The following is a 21,704-nucleotide window of genomic DNA, read 5'->3' on the forward strand; positions in this document are numbered from 1 at the left end:
AAGTCCACCCCTCCCATTTTACGGTTATAGTCGTGGACACAGAGGGGTTTCTCAACAACAACACCGGTGACCGTAGTAATTTGGACTGCCATGTCTGGGTGAATGGAGGACAGCACGTAAACGTTTCGTTTGTCCCTCCACTTCACTGCAAGCAATTCCTCGCACCTCAAGCAGGCTCTCTCCCCCTGAGCTCAGTGGGGCATTCACTAGCCGTTGGGGGAAGCCCCGGCGATTAGATCGCACGGTGCCACAAGCGCCAATTTGCAATTGATAGAGGTGTCTAAAAAGTGGCACGCTTGAATAGAAATTGTCCACGTACAAGTGGTACCCCTTTCCGAATAAGGGTGACACCAAGTCCCAAACTATCTTGCCGCTGCTCCCTATGTAGCCTGGGCAGTCGGGGGGCTCCACAGTGCTATCTTTTCCCTCATAGACACGGAAATTAACTGTATAGCCTGTGGCCCTGTCACAAAGCTTATACAACTTGACCCCGTATCTGGCACGCTTGCTGGGGAGGTACTGTTTGATAGCAAGGCGACCAGTAAACTTAATCAGGGACTCGTCAACGCAGACATCTTGTTGGGGGGTAAACAAGGCTGCGAACCGCTGATTGAAGTGGTCTATGAGGGGCCGAATTTTGTGGAGCCGATCATATTCAGGGTCTCCCCGAGGACGACAGAGTTCATTGTCGTTGAAATGCATGAACCGAAATATTTGTTGGTATCGAGCCCTGGACATAACAGCAGAGAACACGTACATTTGATGAATTGGGTCAGTGGACCAATATAACCGCAATTCATTCTTTCTTGTAATGCCCGTGTTGAAGGAAAGGCCCAGATAGGTTTTAAACTCCTGAATCGTAATAGGATTCCAGGCGAATGGTCTGGCAAGGGGTGAATTTGGGTTGGCGGCGATGAATTGTTGAGCGTACAAATTTGATTGGTCCACAATAGATCTGAAAAGATCTTCAGTGAAAAACAGCTCAAAAAAGTTTATGGGATTAAAACCAGCTGTTTCCACTTGGATTCCGGGTTGGGCGGTGAATGGGGGAAGTACTGGCGCTGTGGAATCTGTGGGCTGCCAATTAGGATATGCCAGCGCTTCAGGGAGGACACTATGGGCTCTACGGGCCTGTCTTCGGATACGCGGTGGCTGCGGGCCACTACTCGTGCTAGCCACCGCACCAGCTTCAACTGCACTCAGGTGACTCGCCACGTCACCAGGTGATACTGCAGTGCTGGTTGAAGGTCCAGGGTGTACTAGGCCGCTCGTGCTTGCCAGTTCACGAGAAGTGTGAGCGGCACTAGTACTGGCACTCTGCTGCATACCAGAAACCTCCAGTTCTTGCAAGTCAACAACTCCAGAATGGGGTCGGGTACGCCTGACCCTAGCAGGGACCCCTCTGTCGGAGCTATCTGTCAGGGAGCCGCTGCCGTCATCTGGTTCGTATATTGACCCTGATTCTGCCGGTGAGGCTTCCCCATCGCTCTCACTTGACATGGTCATTATACTGTATATAGCATCATCACTGAACGAACGTTTTGTCATTTTGGTAGCTAAATTTACTCGTACAGTGATGCGACTACTAGGTAATAAAAGCACCTGGTTGTCGAGGACTATTTGGTCGCTACAAAGAAAAACTGCTAGTGCTAACAGAGATCAGGCCTGACTCTGCTAACGCAGCGGTTTTGTGTGATGTGTTTTTTGGAAGTGTCAGTAATCTATTGATTACTACACTTGCCTGGGTAAGGTGGGCTGGGCAGGGGGGCTAAACGCAGGTGCTAGCAGGAATCAGTGCTGATTGTGCAAACACTGCGTTTGGGGAACACTAAATTATGAGGACGCTAGTATAGTTCTGATCAGATCAGATATTGATCTGTTCAAACACTATACTAGTAACGGTGGTGTGTGTGTGTTAGTGTACTTGACTCTAACTGACGCTAAGTAACGGTGGTGTAGTGGGACCCTGACGCTAACTAGCTAGCCTAAGTTGTGTCACCCGTGACGCTAATACAGTGATCGGTAATCACTGTATATAGTGAACACTGTGACAGGGAAGTGAAGGGGTTAAACTGGGGGAGATCAAGGGGTTAAACCTTTATAGAGGATAGATGGCGGGTGGCCTAAACCTATTCGGGCCTAGTGCAAGCGCAAATTAGGGTCACCAGTGACACTAAATACAGTGATCAGTAGTTATCTGATATACTGTATATATTAGTGCACTGTTTTATATGGAGTGAAGGGGTTAACTGGGGAAGATCAAGCGGTTAAAAGTTTATTAGGGAATAGGTGGCGGGTGCCCTAACCCTATATGGGCTTAGCGCAAGCGCAAATTAGGGTCACTAGTGACACTAAATACAGTGATCAGTATTTACCTATATACTGTATTTAGTGCACAGAGTAATAGGTAGTGAAGGGGTTAACTGGGGCTGATCAAGGGGTAAAAACTTTATTAGGGGATAGGTGGCGGGTACCCTAACCCTATTTGGGCCTAACGCAGGCGCAAACTACGCTCACAAGTGACACTTATACAGTGATCAGTAAAATATCTGTATACCACTGTATATAGTGTTCACTGTGAGGGGTTTTGGGGGTGATCAGGGGGTGATCAGAGGTGATGAAGGGGTTAAATGTACCTATGTGAGGTGTGTCAGTGTAGTGTTGGTGGAACTCACGTTTTTACTGTGTCTCTGTCTCTCTCCTGGAACCGAAAGGACTCCAGGAAGGACAGTGACATCACTTCCCCTGTCTGTGTTTACATTACACAGACAGGGGACAGATTGCCATTGGTGGGGACCGATCTACAGACACTGACCAAAAATCATTGGTCAGTATCTGATGACTGATCGGTTCCCTACCGAATGACATCGGGATCGGGACCCGCGGCGCGCGGGAGCGCGCTCTGGAGCCGTGATCGCGCATCACGTTAATACTACGTGGCTGAGCGGTATCGTGCCGCTCTGCCGCAGTAGTATTACCGTGCGCGGTATTAAAGTGGTTAAAATATAAATATAGAAGCTACCACTGCTCGCTTGTTGGTAAAGATGGGGCCAACAAACTATGTGGCCATGACCTTCTTCATCTTTACTACTTAGTCATTAAGTATGCATGTCAGGAGTTCAACTCCATTACCAGTACAGATGTTCCACTCAAAAATGAAGCAAAGATATGCACATATAACAATACTGGCACCTTTAAAAACAAGTCATTAGCATCAACTCACATGTTTCTATTTGGATGAAAACCACTAAATATTATAGTGAGTTGAGTAGGATTGTAACATACAGTGCATCCGGAAAGTATTTACTTCACTTTTTCCACATTTTGTTATGTTACAGCCTTATTCCAAAATGGAATAAATTCATTATTTTCCTCAAAATTCTAGGAACAATACCCCATAATGACAACGTGAAAGAAGTTTGTTAAAAATCTTTGCAAATGCATTAAAAAAAAAAAAATATCGCATGTACATAAGTATTCACAGCCTTTGCTAACACACTCAAAATTGAGCTCAGGTGCATCCTGTTTAAACTGATTATCCTTGAGATGTTTCTACAACTTGATTGGAGTCCACCTGTGGTAAATTCAGTTGATTGGACATGATTTGGAAAGGCACACACCTGTCTATATCAGGGCCCACAGTTAACAGTGCATGCCAGAGCACAAACCAAGCCATAAAATCCAAGGAATTGTCTGTAGACCTCCAAGACAGGATTGTATCAAGGCACAGTCCTGCAGCATTGAAGGTCCCAGTGAGCACAGTGGCCTCCTTTATCAATAAATGGAATAAGTTTGAAACTACCAGGACTTATCCTAGAGTGGGCCGCTTGGCAAAACTGAGCAGAGAAGGGCCTTAGTCAGGGAGATGACCAAGAACCCAATGGTCACTCTGACAAAGTTCCAGCATTTCTCTGTGGAGAGAGGAGGACCTTCAAGAAGAACAACCATCTCTGCAGCACTCCCTCGATCAGGCCTGTATGGTAGAGTGGCAAGATGGAAGGCACATAACCGCCCACCTGGCATTTGCCAAAAGGCCCCTAAAGGACTCTCAGAGCATGAGAAACAATATTTTCTGGTCTGATGAAACAAAGATTGAACTCTTTGGCCTGAATGGCAAATGCCTTGTCTGGAGGACACCAAGCACTGCTCATCTCCTGGCCAATACCATCACTACAGAGAAACATGGTGGTTACAGCATCATGATGTGGGGATGTTTTTTTTCAGTGGCAGGAACTTGGAGACTAGTCAGGATCGAAGGAAATAAGAATTCAGCAATATACAGACATCCTTGATGAAAACCTGCTTCAGAGCACTCTGGACCTCAGTCTGGGGGAAAGGTTCATCTTCCAACAGGACAAAGACCCTAAGCACAAAGCTAAGATAACAAAGGAGTGGCTACGGGACAACTCTGTGAATGTTCTTGAGTGGTCCAGCCAGAGACCTGACTTGATCCCGATTTAACATCTCTGGAGAGATCTGAAAATAGCTGTGCACCGACGTGCCCCATCCAATCTGATAAAGCTTGAAAAGGCCTGCAAAGAATAATGTGTAAAGGAAAAGGAATTGGCAGCACTCCAAGTTGAGTCAAAATCCAGATTTATTGACTGGACATCCAAATTATGACAATCGTGACAAGGTAGAAGCGTTACACACACTGACTGTGTGCTTAATCATTACAAAGAAAAATGGATATAACATCTCAATATATACACACACAAAAATCCAATCATCAATTAAAAAACAGGTGATACAAATAAGGGGTAAACCATATTCCTAATTACCAAGGACACGGATAGACCCATAAAACATCTATGTGAAACCAGTGGAAATGGAAAATCAAATGTGAATGCTGTGACACAATTGTGTATGAAAAAATATATAAATGCAAAAAATCTGATAAAATCTAAATATGTATAAACTATGTGTGAAAATTAGATGTATTGTGATTAAAGATATGGATAAAATTACCATTGTTTAATAATATGTGTCAATTATAAAATGAGAATAAAAGCGCACAAAAATGCACAAAAAATATACAAAAATACAAGCAATAGTGAATATATATATTGATATCTGTACAATCCGATTATGTGAATATAAAACTATGAAATAGTTTGTTATTAAATTTTCAATTTTAAAAAAATTGTCAAATATATAAATCTATTCGTGCATATTAGTTGTATTGGTCAGAAGAAAATCAATCGTATAACATACACAGACCAAACGATATATGTACAATAAAAACAATTATTTCAAACAATATGGTTTTTAGGACAAAATAAACACATATGATCCTGTGTATATATGCATCAACCGGTCACCCATAAAAACAATTACAATCATATTGGGGTGACCGGAGAGAGATATATAGTTCGAGGAGATCAAAGCTACATTCATCAGATCATAACACTAGATACCGAACAAGATAGGGGATCCATACATAGTAATATTTAATTGTAGAGAATCCATAATTGGAAGGATATATGGAGGGATAAGGGATCCATACATGGTAAGATCTAATTGTAGAGAATCCATAATTGGAAGGATATATGGAGGGATATAGGCCTGGGAGATGAACAACTACGCAGAGTATATTTAATATTGTGCAGGATGATGGCCAAACATTTAAGCTCATTATATAAATAGAATATAAAGTATATGTAATATAACATAAACTCTGCAGTGTTGGCCATATCATGCTATAAACTCTTAGGGACGGACATCGAGATCTAGTCAGAGTTCAAAGGATCCGAGGGACAAAGCTAAATACACCAGACTACAACACTAGATATCGTGCAAGACAGGGGGTCCATACATGGTAAGATCCAACTGCGGAGAATCCGCACATAAAAGGACATAAATATGGGAGATAAATAACTATGCAAAGTATCTTTAATATTATGTAAGATGATGGCCCAACCTCTAAGCTCATTATATAAATAAAATGTAAAGTATAAGTAATATAATATGAACTCTGCAGTGTTGGCCACGTCATGCTATGAACTCCCAGGAATGGACATCGAGATCCAGGCAGAATTCAAAGGATCCGAGGAACAAAGGATCAATTAATCAAAAGATCCAGAGATCCTGGCCCCCAATTGTGAAAAAACATGCGGCTATGTATATGGACAATTCCTTTTGTAATTGAATGTGGAAATGCAACAAGTTTGGAGGCAATTATGTATCTGGATTTGTTACCCGATGTCAAAGTCCAATCCCAAGCAATGTGTGAAATAAATCATATAGAATATATTTATTGTTATATCGTATCAACACTATTAACAGATTGACATGGGAACTGTAACACTGGAGGTGAGTGCTCCAATGTGTTACATTGGACGGACACTGGATATGGAGGATTCCAATCATAAACGGTTTAAATCCATTTTATGTGAAGGAAAAAAAATACCCTCAATATTTGTGAATATCCGTATGAACCACCATTTTCTATATAACATACAGAACACACATACCCAGTCTGCGAATAGGGCCAGAAATTATATAGAATATCATAAATATATATGTTTGCACAAGACCTAATGGAGGTGGTATCTACAAATAAGGAAATTATGGTTTGGCCTGACCCATTGTGCCGTATGTGTGCAGATCCAAATGAATCATGTCAATGATCGCCGACATCTCCCGATGTATGAACAAAAGAGATTATAATTGTGAATCATCAGTTTATTGTACATAGAGATACAAAACACTGACTCCCTAGATATAGGTCGCTATGGATCATTATCTTTTGGATATGCACACATGTGGCTGATGTTTGGAGATGTAAGAAGGCACCTATTCATAAAAATGGGTTACATCCCATTCAAAGTTCATGCTTTGTGGCAACCTAGTTCACAAGTGGAAGATCCAAAAGACCTCTCATTTGCATAGACGTCAATATGTCACCCCCCCCCCCCCCGTGGTGGTGTTTTAATTTTTTCAATAACTTGTATGTTCATAGCTGTGGTGTCTCCATTGTGGCACAAGTTAAAGGGTTTGGCTACATTAGTTTTTGATTTTTTATTGACACTATATAGGTGTTCGTTGAAGCGATCTCGTAGTCGCCTAATCGTTCTACCCACATATTGTACATGGCAGATTTTACATGTTAACAAATATATGATATAGTTGGTGTTACAGTTAAAGAATTCACTTATATTATATCTTTTGCCTGTACATGTGGAGACAAATTGGTCTCCCATGAGTATGTGGCTACAACATGGGCATCCATTACTGCCACATCTGTAGTTCCCTTTAAAATGTAGCCAGGTAGGGGTTTTTAAAGTATTTCTATGAAAAAAACTAGGGGAGAGTGATTGGCCAAGGGTAGGGGCACGTCTTGGGACTACATTAATGCCTCCCTTAAGTAATTTTGCACATGTTTCATCGGCACCTAACATAGGGAGGTGTTGATTAATAATGTCCCTAATTTCTCTAAATTCAGAACTGTATGGGGTAGAAAAGGTAAGTTTGGTTTGGTGCATGCTCCTGCTGTGTGATCTTTTTAACCCTATAAGATCCGATCTTTTTTTGTTTTTAGCTATATTCCAAGCCCTATTGATCATCCACTTTGGGTAGCCTCTGTCTAAAAACCTATGGAAAAGGGAGGAGGCTTCTCTGTCAAAGTCACCTTGAGCAGTGAGTCCTTGTCTGTTCAAAGAAGAATGTGTGCCAAGTTTGCAGCATCATACTCAAAAAGACTTGAGGCTGTAATTGGTGCCAAAGGTGCTTTAACAAAGTATTGAGCAAAGGTTGTGAACACTTATGTACATGTGATTTTTTTCATTTTTAATTTTTAATAAAGTTGCAAAGATTTTAAACAAACTTCATGCACTGTATCTTATCAGGAGTCAAAAGACATCTGTTTCAAAAAAAAAATTATTTGCTGTATTAAAAAAAATAAAGAACAACAGGCCATAAAATAACTGTAACCTATGGTATACTAAAACAACACTATAGCTGGATTTCCCATGAAAACATTTTGTGCCTGGAGAGTGTTTGGATAATTCCCACTCATACCGATTTGTGGATGTCTTTGAAAAGCCATCTACATGCAGAAACATGAAACATCTGATCATATTCTGTGCCTTAAATCCCCCCATAAAACGGTGCTTAGTGTTAAATGCAGATCAAGACTGCTGCACCCACTATATCCAAAAACAAAATAAGCAAAAATTAAAAAAACAAAACATGGCTCCTGCTCCCCCAAAAGACGTGGTCTGCCACGAAATGCATCACGGGGAGCCTATTTTGTGATGTCATCGTGAACGCCGCCATTGGGCTAGTGTTGTTTTTATACATGCTTGTAAATTTTTATGTTTGTAAGTACCGCACTATTTAATGAAATTATGTTGTGGTGGATATTGGGCAATGGTTTTTGTTTTTTCATTTTTTTGAGTACACTGGCACTTTCCCGGGAGCTGTATTTCTGGAAAGAGGTGAATCTTATTGCTGTCCATATGGGATCCTTTCGATGCAGACCAGGTACCCTGGGGATATCTCGTGCCTACTGTAGATGAGTGATATCATCTTGTTACTCCCACAAGGAAACCATAAAGGTCTTTGAATGGATGTTTTTTTTACCCGAGAGTCACGCAACCTTCATGTAAGATGCACCTTTTTTTTTTTTTTTTTTTTTAAAGTAAATTTCCTTGGAAATCTGTAATGATAATGTGTAATGATAATGATAAGTAGACCTATGCATCATATTAAGGGCTAACAAGCCAAATGTACACTCATGTTTTAAAGAATTAATGGCTGACTAATGATTTTTTATCTAGATTCACATGCAGAAGTGTTGTAGTTTCAAAGAATTCTAAATAATTTCCCTGCTACTACAATATTTTCTAAATGTGTTTATGTATGCTAACTGCTCTGGCCTAATGAGGTCTGAAGAATAAAGCAAAATAACACAGAGCATCTTATTAATTTTAAAAATAAAGCAGCTTGATGCACTTTGATCTTCCTGCACAAATAATAGTATAACAGAATGAAAAGGAAAATAGTTAAAAGTGATCATGAAGTCGTTTTTTTGTGCTGGAGTAGAAAATGCTTAAAGGTCAAGTTCACCTTTTGAATAAAATGGCCCATGCAGACAAGGAGCCCTTAGTAGGCTAAAATGCCTATTATGTATATTTGTGCATTTTGGTTTCATTCAATATAAACGGCACCCCAACGCAACTACCCAGTGCATCTGTGTTGCAGTGTACTATGTTGTGAGTTTATGCACTATAGTAGAGTAGTGTGCTGCATAGCCAAAAATGGTGCAGACGCCTATTATTGTGCATTTTAATTGAATGGGTACTTTTACACTAAGAGGGCCCATACATCTAAAGGGGGTTATTCACTGGCTGAAATTTAGTTAGTCCCAGTAGCCAGCCTTGAACACATTCTGACAATACATCAGTAGAAAAGCTGAGGTGTTGCAAATATATGATCCAGTTTTGGAAATGTTTTCCAAGATAACATTCTTGGGTTTCTATCTTTTAACTACTTGGGTTTCTATCTTTTAACTACCATATGTTTGTTCTTTAACATTCCTATCAAAAAATAAATAAGCACACTACTGTGCAAAAGTTTTAGGCAGGTGTGTGTAAATTAAGAATGCTTTCCAAGATAGATCCAAATCAAATCAATATCTGGTATGACCACCTTTTGCCTTCCAAACAGCATTGATTCTTCTAGGTACACTTGTATACAGTTTTTGAAGGAACTGGGCAGGTAGGTTGTAAAAAATAAAAAATGTTCTCACCACAAAGAAAAAAGGGGAAAATTAGCAGCTATCTTAATGTCTTGGTATAACAGACACAATTGTATTATCATAAAAAATCGTAAAGGCAGCGCTGTATCCCGAATTCTAGTGTAAAACAAATCCATCAAAATGTAAAATATGGGATAATCACTAATCCAAAACATTTTTTTTTTAACATGATGCACAAATGTCAGATATTAGTCCATATATAAAGTGCTTTCAGTTCATCAGATGCATAAATATTGCTCCAACAAAAAAAGGAAAGTGCCCTAGTAGAGGTGAAACAGAATGTGTCTCCCAGAAAAAAATGACCACTGTACACATCCACCACATGTGTAAAAGGGCTGCAGAGCAGCTTACCAAAGGGCTATTACCCTCTGATTAAGAGCGGTCAAGGTAAAAATGCGTGGGAGACTCTTTTTCAACTTTACTTGGACAATTTCCTTTCATTTGTTGGAGCACTATTTCTGCATCTAAAGAACTAAAAGCACTTTATATATGGACTGATATCTCAAATTTGTGTTTCATATGTGAGATTGGGGTGATTAAACTCAAGCGATAGGCTCGTATACAAAACCAAAAAAGAAAAAGATGGGGCTTTGGAAGGCCTTTTGGGAGAGAGAGGACCAAAAATTACAACAATTTAAAAATAAATAATATTATTTTATTAATACATATAAAACAACATATACAATTAGGGACAAAAAGAAAAGTCCCGTACAAAGGTTACAGACAAATAAAAACGCAGTGCAGAAATATATTCCCTAGATAGGGGAATTCTGATACTTATTGCAGATGTTGATGCAAGTCTCAGATGACATATGGTCCAGGGGTCCCAGCAAGCCAACGCGTTTCGCATAAGGCTTCGTCGGGGTCGGAGAGACCAGACAAGACCGATATTTCCCATTGCGTGCAGAGACAAGAATGGCAGGATAGACATAGGATCCCATACCAAGATGAAAGGTCCAGATATCATTTCCAAGAACAAGGTTCTTTTTGGTTATTCCTTAGAGGTGCATGTATATCTCCATTTACCAGTACCTTCTTAGCTTCAGTATTTGTCCTATTTATATCAGACCGGGTGCACAGTAGCTCATTAATTATAGAGCAGGCTATAATGGCCTTATAATGTGCACATCCGAATATACTTTTGCTTCTATGTCTGGTAGATGCCAAAGGTACAGATATAGTGTATGCTCAATAATGTCCCATATAGGATTGAGGCAAGAAAATCCGAGGCGTGCTGTGCAATCACAGACAGCACAGATCCATGGCTGGAGCCCTCATCAGTAGGGAGAGCCTTAACGATCGTGGTCCTATGCGTATCCTGTCCCCAGCGATAGGCTTGTTTACAATGAGTTGCACCAGTCCAAAAGTGTATTGTAGGGCATGGCAGCCCACTTTTATTCAATAAATGGAAAAGCTCATATGTACATCAGTTTCCCACACAGGGGTTTCTTCCACATAACATGCATAAACAAAAATACTGAATCACCTGGCTCACTTGTTGGCAGCACTACTGCTCCTCTTACCAGTCTCTTTGACTGTGTTGTCCAGCTCTTCTGGAAGCTTGGCTCTCTAGCCCTTTTGTCGCAGTGCCCCGCTGCACAGCCCAACTCTGGCCTATGATTGGGGTTCTCCTGACTCCCTGATAGGAGCTGATCTGACTCCTGGAACTGAGACCTGCTGTCTCCCGGCTTCTGGATGGGCCCTCTGACCCCTTGATGAGACCCTTTGTCTCTTGGCTTCTGGCTGGGTCCTCTGACCCCTCAATGAGACCTCTGTCCTTTGGCTTGTGAATGTGGCCCCCCAACCTCGGGTGGGACCTTCTGTCACCCACACTGGGAGCTGTCTCCAAACTGGGAGCCCTGAGCTATCCTCGGACCTGAGTATATAATGAGCCTGCACACCTGTGCAGTCAGTCAGGTTGCAGGCATCTAGCAAAACCCGGACACAGGATGGAATGTTCTGATCCAGAACTACAGAATCTGGAGAAAGCCAAAAACACAGCTTTCTCCACTCAGAAATGAGTGTTCTGAACCTCACACTAACCCTTAATGCAAATCATGTGTGTTTTTTTTTTTACTATTAGTAATTATTTCATATTTTAAATATTGGTGCATTTGCTTTACACTAGAGTTTGAAATATAGCACTGCCCTAACCTTTTCTTGTTCCAAATATCTAAGAGAACTAATCACAGATGTTCTGTGGATGTAGTCTGCCTCAAATCCTTCTATCTCTTCATGTGATCCAAGACGGACTCAAAGATGTTGAGATCAGGGCTTTGTGGGGGCCAAACCATCACTTCCGGGACTCCTTGTTTTTATTTACGCTGAAGATAGTTCTTATTGACATTTGCTGCATGTCTGATGCCATTGACCTGCTGAAAAACAAATTTGGGACCAATCACATGCCTCTCTGACAGTATGGCATGATGGGTAACTATCTGCCTGTATGTCTCAGCAAGGTGGACACCATTGATCCTGACCGACTCTCTAACTCCATTTTCAGAAATTAAGCCCCAAACATGCAAGAAACCTCCACCATGCCTCACTGTTGCTTGCAGACATTCATTATTATACTGCTCTCAAGCTCTCCAGGTGAAAAAACTGCCTCCTGCTACGGCAAAATATAAAAAATGTTGACTCATCAGTCTGGGCTACCAGCTGCCAGCACATCTTAAAAACCCCAGTCTGCTTTGAAATCTCTGTCTAGAAGAGACCTTGCTGATTTTACCCCCTTCCTGACCAGGGCCTATTTTGCGATTCGGCACTGCGTGATTTTAACGGACAATTGCGCGGCCGTGCGACGCTGTATCTAAATGAATTTGGCGTCCTTTTTTTCCCACAAACAGAACTTTCTTTTGGTGGTATTTGATCACCTGTGCGATTTTTTGATCATGCGCTATAAACAAAAAAAGAGCGTCAATTTTGCAAAAATAACAATATTTTTCACATTTTTTGATATGAAATTCCCCCAAAAAAAAATGTAAAATTCAAAATTTTTTAACATTTTAGGCCAATTTTTTTTTTACCATATGTTTGGTAAAAAAAATCTCAAAAAGCGTATTTTGATTGGTTTGCACAAAAGTTATTGCGTTTACTAACAAAGGGAAAGATTTTTGTCATTTTTGTTGTTTTTTTTTAACGCGTAATGGCGGCGATCTGCGATACTTGCTGCTGTTAGAAATCATTGAGCCCCATACAGCCTACCTGAGAGGCCAGCTGAAAGTGACTGAGGACAAAGATTTATCAGTCCCTTTCTCTACAGCCTCAGCTGTGCAGATGAATGAATAGGAAGCACTTTGAGGCTTCCTGCTTATTCACAAACTGATGCATAGAAAACATAGTTTACTATGCTTCAGTGATGAATGGACACAGGGGTGATTGGTACTGATCGTACACTGTGTTTATTTGGGGAAGAAATGGGCCAGTAAATGACATATTTACCAGCCCTTTCTTTCCCCTGCTCTCCATCCTGAAACATACCTGTGTGCCTGCAGGAGCTGCCAGCGGGAGAGGAGGGAAGCCGGCAGCACTGCTAAAGAAAGGGGCACACAGGGGGGCCCGGACAGCAGATGGAAGGGGCACGTGCCATAGACAATCCCCCTGCAGTGCAGCTGGATGAAGGGAGAGGGGGAGAAGCTGGCAGCGCTGCAGGGATCTTATTGTCGTTATTGTAAAGGAGGGATGGCTGTACTGTCTTATCAGTGGCCTTACATGTATTGCAGTGCATTTTTTGGCATTTACATGCATTTGTAGCTTTGAAAAATGCAGCATGCTGTACTTTTTTTTTTCAATGCAGTGCATTGCACTGCAATAGTGTGAACTATACTTATAGACTATTTTGCGCCCTAGGCAAGACCACTTACTTGCATCCCTACCCCCTAAAAAAATAAAACTTCAAAATGAATTAAATAAATCTAGCACCAGAACTCCTGCGTAACTCTAAACTGATGACCTGTAGGGGCTTTGCGTATTTGCGCCCATGAAACGACTAAAAACTTCAGTACCTTATATTTTTTCAAAGGCAACACTTTAAAAGCCACTACAGGTCATCAGTTTAGCATTATGCAGGGGTTCTGATGCTAGAATTATTGGTCTCATTCAGTTGTGCATGGTGATACATAACATTGGTAGGGCAATCGCAGGCGCCAAAGCAGAGTACCTAAGCTAGTGTCGTCTAGGTTCTCGGGTGCTATGCAATATGCGGCTATAATATCTGTTTTCTATGTTCAGACTCGAGGAAGCGGTATACTGATGGAAGCACTCCAGCGTGTTCAGCATACAGGTGGGGGGTGTACAGTATACAGGTGCGGGTGTACAGTTTACAGGTGGGGGGTGTTCAGTATTCATGTGGGGGGTGTACAGTATACAGGTGGGGGGAATGTACAATATACAAGTGGGGGGTGTACAGTACACAGGTGGGGGGAGAGTACAGTATACAGGTGGGGGGTTGTACAGAATATAGGTGGGGGAGTGTACAGTATACAGGCGGGGGGTGTTTAGTATACAGGTGGGGGAGTGTACAGTATACAGGTGGGGGGAGTGTACAGTATACAGGTGGGGGGTGTACAGTATGCACGTGGGGGGAGTGTACAGTATGCAGGTGGGGAGTGTACAGTATACAGGTGGAAGGGAACTGTAAACAGGTGGGGGGGAGTGTACAGTACACAGGTGGGGAGGTGTTTATTATACAGATGGGGAGTGTACAGTATGCAGGTGGGGGGTGTACAGTATACAGGTGGGGGTGTTCAGTATACAGGTGGGGGGTACAGTAAACAGGTGATGGGAGTGTACAGTACACAGGTGGGGAGCTTTCAGTATACAGGGGGTAGTGTATGGTATACAGGTTGGGGGTGTACAGTATACAGGTGGGAAGTGTACAGTACACAGGTGGAAGGGTGTTTAGTATACAGGTAGGGGTGTACAGTATACAGGTCGGGGGTGTACAGAATACAGGTAGGGGAGTGTACAGTATACAGGTGGGGGGTGTTTAGTATACAGGTGGGGGAGTGTACAGTATACAGGTGGGGGAGTGTACAGTATACAGGTGGAGGGTGTTTAGTATACAGGTGGGGGAGTGTACAGTATACAGGTGGGGGGTGTACAGTATACAGGTTGGGGAGGTGTACAGTATACATGTGGGGGGAGTGTACAGTATGCAGGTGGGGAGTGTACAGTATACAGGTGGGGGGTGTTCAGTATACAGGTGGAGGGGAACAGTAAACAAGTGGGGGGGGGAGTGTACAGTACACAGGTGGGGAGGTGTTTAGTATACAGGGGGGAATGTACAGTATACAGGTGGGGAGTGTACAGTAAACAGGTGGGGGGTGTACAGTATACAGGTTGGGAGGTGTACAGTATACATGTGGGGGTGTGTACAGTATGCACGTGGGAGGTGTACAGTATACAGGTGGGGTGTTCAGTATACAGGGGGGAGTGTACAGTATACAGGTCGGGGGTGTACAGTATACATGTTGGAAGTGTACAGTACACAGGTGGAAGGGTGTTTAGTATACAGGTAGGGGTGTACAGTATACAGGTGGGGGGGAGTGTACAGTACACATGTGGTGGGTGTACAGTATACAGGTGGGGGGCAGCATGGGGATTTACAATACACCCCTCCTGGGCACAGTCAGTATGCAGACAGCTGTGTAGGGAGGTCGGTGTCCCCCTGGCAGTAGGTCCTCTCACATACACAAGGCAGTCAGGCTGTGTGGAGAGGTGGCTCACCGTCAGGCAGAGGACGATCAGTGTGATGAGTACGGAGCTCCATACCGGTTCCTCACATCACCGAACACCGACTCCACTCTCCTCCATTACCAACTATACACTCCTCCCTCTTCCTAACCGTCCAACCCGACTCCTCCATAACGCCATACAAATCCGTCCTTCAGAGTTCCTCATTCATTTTCTAATTCAGACAGAACAGGACTCTGCCCCCCAAAGAGGAGTTTCTTACTGAGCAATCTGAGGGAACCTGCGAACGTGGGGGAGAGGGAGGGGGTGACTCTGACTGAAGGAGGGGTACGAAAGGATGTCAGGAGAGGCAGGGTGCGCCATTGATGCGCCGATTATTTTCAACACCCCTAGTGGCCATGGCTGTATCCTAGGTGGCAGTGCACCCTAGGCAGCTGCTTAGTTTGCCTAGTGGTAGCGCCGGCCCTGCCAATAGGGTAACCTGGATTTTAGACTGTCTATGCAGTTTGAGTGCAGTCAAAGATGCATTCCACCGCATCTGGTGTGAATGGGCCCTAAATTATCTTTATCTTCAAGCGTTTCTTGATGTAATTACTACAGTGGACAACCATCCAAGTCAAAATACCAACCTAATCGCTCTCTTCGTTCCTCTCAAAACCTCCTGCTCTCTAGCTCCCTTGTCACCTCCTCCCATGCTCGCCTCCAGGACTTTACCAGAGCCTCTCCAATCCTATGGAACTCCTTTCCCTTATCTGTCCGATTATCTCCTACTCTATTAGCTTTTAGGCGATCTCTGAAAACCCTCCTCTTCAGAGAAGCCTATCCTACCCACACCTAACAACCCTACCTCCATTTTATCCATCTGCCCATCACCCTCGGTTACTGCCTTTTGTTTCACTTGACCCTCCCTTCTAGATTGTAAGCTCTAACGAGCAGGGCCCTCTGATTCCTCCTGTATTGAATTCTACTGTAACTGTATTGTCTTCCCCAACATTGTAAAGCGCTGCGCAAACTGTTGGCGCTATATAAATCCTGTATAATAATAATAACAAGGACATGCACAGAACATGATGTAACTATTGTATGTTGGAAAGAAGATATAATCCAGGTGTGATAGTGGAATAGAAAGGGGAATGGGGAAGGGAAAAACCAGGGGAAGTATGTTTATCAGACCTGGACAGTGGGGATTTGAATGTGCCTCTTAACCACTTGCCGACTGCCTAACGTAGATCTACGTCGGCAGTCAGCCCCTCACAGGCAAAGCGATGTAGGTCTACGTCGCTAGCCTGTGAGGCTCTGGGGAGCGAGCGCGTGCCGCCGGAGGCGCGCTCCCGCTCGCTCACGGACCCCCCCCCACGCGTGAGCCCGGTGGACCCGATGTCCGCCGGGCACTCACGATCGTCCGTTAGAGCGGGAGAAAGGCAGGCGGCTAATGTAAACACAGCCGCCTGTCATTCTCCCCTGTGTAAGAATGAAGATCATACGGTTCTACTATGTAGGACCGTTGATCTTTGTTCTTACACAAGTAGCCACATCCAATCACAGTTAGAAACACGCCCCTAGGACACACTTAACCCCTCACTCTCAAATAAAGTTAACCCCTTCCCTCCCAGTGTAATTTTTACAGTAACAGTGCATATGTATAGCACTGATTACTGTAGTAATGTTACTGGTAACCCCAAAAGTGTCAAAAATGTCAGTCAAGGGTCCGATCTGTCCACAGTCCCGCAAAAAAAATCGCAGATCGCCGCCATTACTCATTAAAAAAAAAAAAACAACAAAAATGACAAAAATCTTTCCCTTAGTTAGTAAACGCAATAACTTTTGCGCAAACCAATCAAAATACGCTTTTTGCGATTTTTTTTACCAAACATATGTAGCATAAAACAAATTGGCCTAAAATGTTAAAAAATTTTGATTTTTACATTTTTTTGGGGGAATTTCATATAAAAAATGTGAAAAATATTGTTATTTTTGCAAAATTTACGCTATTTTTTTGTTTATAGCGCATGATCAAAAAATCGCACAGGTGATCAAATACCACCAAAAGAAAGCTCTGTTTGTTTGAAAAAAGGACGTGAAATTTGTTTAGGTACAGCGTCGCACGACTGCGCAATTGTCCGTTAAAGCAACGCAGTGCCGAATCGCAAAATAGGCCCTGGTCAGGAAGGGGGTAAAATCTTCCGGGGCTTAAGCGGTTAAATATTATGTATCCGCATGTAATATAAAGGAAAAAATAAATATTTTAATTAAATATACATACAATCACTAAATCGGATGCATTCAAAGTTGACAGTACATATACATAACAGGTCAAATGGCCCTAATGTGAATAATGTAATCTGCTGATGGATCAACGCGTTTCGCTGAAATAGCTTCTTCAGGATCCAAACATTGTATACATATCAGATAGATTTTCAAAATATCATAGTATCCATCGATAAAAACAAACGACAGACTTCTTACATAGTTTGTGTCACGTACCTGGAGATGGAGCCTGACGTGGAGAGGAAGGCGATCTCTTACACCCCCGGCCTAGTACCCCTTATAATGCAAACAGGAGGCACAGAAGCCTGGAGTGGCACGAGTGCCTAGAAGTTCAAATGGTAAAGGCTGCAGATGTGAGGTCCGTGCGTACTTGGATGCAGGCTGGATCGTGACGCAGACAGCAGGTACTTGGCAGACTGACTGGTCACAGGCAGCAAGTGCTTAGCAGGCTGGCAGATCACAGGCAGCAGACACTTGGCAGGCTGAAAGGAAGCAGACTGCAGGAATAAGGATGGCCGGCAAGCCGGGTCGTTTACTAGCAGGCACGTCAGTAACAGAGCAGAAGGCAGCAGAGTAGTCAGGTTCAGGCTGGAGTTGGCAAAGGCAGACAGGCATACAGCAGGATAAAGCGGAGACGTTGTCGAAGAGCAAGCTAGAGGTTGGTTCAGGCAGAGTTCAAGCATGGTCAGACAGATCAGGACAGCAACAGAGTTAAACACCAGGAACAGGAAACAGGAACCAGTAAGCTGTAGACCATAAGGCAAGGTCCTAGTGCAGCAGAGGTGTTTATATAGGCCATTTGGTGCCACTTAGTGGTGGGCGTGGAAAGTAAACAGGAATTCTCTATCCATAGGTTTGGCTAAATAGGCTTTCTCCTGGGCTTACTTCTTCCCTGACAGTTTGGTAACAAGTGATATCACCTTAGCACCACCTAGATCAAAAACAAGGGGGGAAATCCACTTAGAAAAAAGACAGTTCTTAAGATGGTCAGTGGGCTCAAGATAGGGAGGGAATATACTACTCCAAGGGCCTGGATATAAAAAACAGGAGATAGATAGAAAATCTCCAATAAATCAATAGGTTAAAGGGGGTAACCCAGATAATCCCCAACAAAACAATCTCTCCCTTCAAAAGCAGAGCACAAAGTGTCATATCAATCTTATCTGAACATGCACAGCACGCGTCACCCGGAAGTGGAATGGATCATTATATCTTCTTCCCTGTGACTATTTAAGGGACGGTGCAATTTATCTGTCATACAGCCAACCCCTCTCCATACAATTTCAATAACTATTGTATGTTGGCCAGTATTTACATCTAAGGGCCCATTCACACCAACAATTTGTGGTATGGCATGAACTATTTTTTGTCAGTGCACCCCAACACACGTTTGTCAGGAGGTGCAATAGGGTGCCATTCATAATGAATATTTCTATATCACACTGCAAAACATAGTCTAAGCAGGCCTTAAATGTTCAGCAGAAATCAGGCAAGGCAACATGTGTTCCCTTTGTTTTAAAAGCTCCTTTTTACTGAATGTTAAGGCTTAATATACACATTCACAAAGTAAACATGAGTTCCTGCATGGTTTAAATTATTAGCCAATCAGGTGGCATCCTGATTAGACATACAGTAGAATAAACAACTCTCATGTTCCTGGCTTACTATCTATGGAGAGATTGGCTAGCAAACATTGTAACATAGATGTGTGTGTCAAGTGAAATCGGGACCTTCTTGAGGTGTGAAAGGCCCTGTGTTTGGATTCTTGTGCATCATAAACAATTGACATGGCTTAACCACTTGCCAACCGGGCAATTCTGACACTTCTCACATATGTAAAAATCAGTGTTTTTATTTTTCTAGAACATTAGTTAGAACCTCCCAAACATTATATATACTGTATATATATATATATATATATATATATATATATATCAGGTATATTTTTTAAAGAGGAAGTAAACCCTCCTCGGGAAGTTGTACCTATAGGTAAGCCTATGATAAGGCTTACCTATAGGTACTGTAAATATCTCCTAAACATGTACCATTTAGGAGATATTTACCTTTAATGCAGCCAGTGACGTCACTGGCGCATGCGCTCTGAAGGAACGGCTGATCGTGCCGTTCCTTCAGAGCCCCATGCCGTGACCGTCGGCTCCCGCGCGCGTGCGCGGGAGTGACGTCACCGTGGCTCCGGCCAATCAGATGGCCGGATGCCGCGATCCCGGAAGACGGGCGACTGAACATGTCGCTCGTCATACAGGTGAGTGAGCGGCACGGCGGGGGCTCGTTCTAAGGTAAGTATTTTATAATGAGCTAGTATGCGATGCATACTAGCTCATTATGCGTTTCTCTTGCAGGTTGTAAAAATAAAAAAAAATTTTAAACGAGTGTACAACCTCTTTAACAGAGTCCCTAGAGAATAAAATGGCGATTGTTGCAATTTTTTATGTCACATGGTATTTGCACAATTTTTTTTTTTAAATACACTTTAATGAATTAAAAAACAAACACACACAATATATAACCCAATTTTTTTTTTGTAAAATATGAATGCGTTAGGCTGAGTAAATAGATACCCAACATGTCATGCTTTAATATTGCACAAGCTCTTGAAATGGCGGCAAATTACGGTACCTAAATATCTCCATAGGCGAAACTTTAAACATTTCTACAGATTACCAGTTTAAAGTTACTGAGGACGTCTAGTGCTGGAATTATTGCTCTTGCTCTGACGTTCATGTCGATACCGCACATGTGTGCTTTGAACACCGTTTACATATGTGGGTGTGACCTATGTATGTTTTCTCCACTGTGTGCAAGCACGGTTATGGGGGTGCTTTAATTTTTTATTTATTTATTTTATTACATTTTTTTTTTATTTTTTACACTTTCCCTTTAACATTTTTTTGATCACTTTTATTCCCATCTCAAGAAATGTAAACATCCCTTGTGATAGAAATAAGCAGTGACGGGTCCTCTTTCTGGAGAGATCTGGGGTGAAAAAGACACACATCTCTCCTTTACAATTTAAAGCATTAGATAAAAAAAAAACATTGATCTAGTGCTTGAAAAAAAAGGTCTTGTTTACATTGGGCCAAAACCGGAAGTGACGTTATGACGTCGCTCCGATCCTCCTGGACCATAGAGATGAGTGGAGGCCATCTTTGCTCTGCTTATCTCTGTCAGCAGCGGCCGCAAGTGCTGGACGGGTTCTCGCATCTACCTATTGCCCAGGTAAGCCCGGGATCCACCATCACTTGGCCCACTTTTTTTGGTTAGAGAATCGCCAGCTGAAAAAAACAATACCCGGATTATGACATATTGCTGCAGCTATAACCCCCTTTATTCCACTACAGACCAAGGACATCTTTTGTCGTAAATGTTTTTTCAAAACTCTTGGGACTAGCAGTCAGCAGTAGCAGTTCCTTACAGAATATCCCACACTTCAGATTCAGCTATGAGGATGTACACACCGGATAGCCTAGGAACTCTCATGCACCAGAATTGGCACTATTATTTTTTTTAGAAGAAATTTAATACGTTTTTGGGGTACTGCATAGGCACACCTAACATTTTAAATGCTCTCCATAACATAGCATTACTTTCATTTTTGAAGTCATGCCTACTTTAACCACTTCCATACTGGGCCAATTCTGGCACTCTGCTCCTACATGTAAAAATCTAGAAAATTACTCAGAACCCCAAAAATATATATTTATATAAAATGAAAGTCATTGCAACTTTTTATGTCACACAGTATTTGCGCAGCAATTTTTCAAGTGCGTTTTTTTGGGGGAAAAAACAGTTTTCATTAATTAAACAAAAAAAGAACCACTAAAGTTAGACCAGTTTTTTTGTATAATGTGAAAGATGATGGTACACTGAGTAAATAGATACCTAATATGTCATGCTTTAACCGCTTGCCGACCGCCGCAAGTAGATTTACTTCGGCGGTCAGCCCCTGCCAGGCAGAGTGACG

This window comes from Pelophylax lessonae, assembly GCF_965119305.1.
Source record: "Pelophylax lessonae genome assembly, chromosome: 1".
Lineage (NCBI taxonomy): Eukaryota > Metazoa > Chordata > Amphibia > Anura > Ranidae > Pelophylax > Pelophylax lessonae.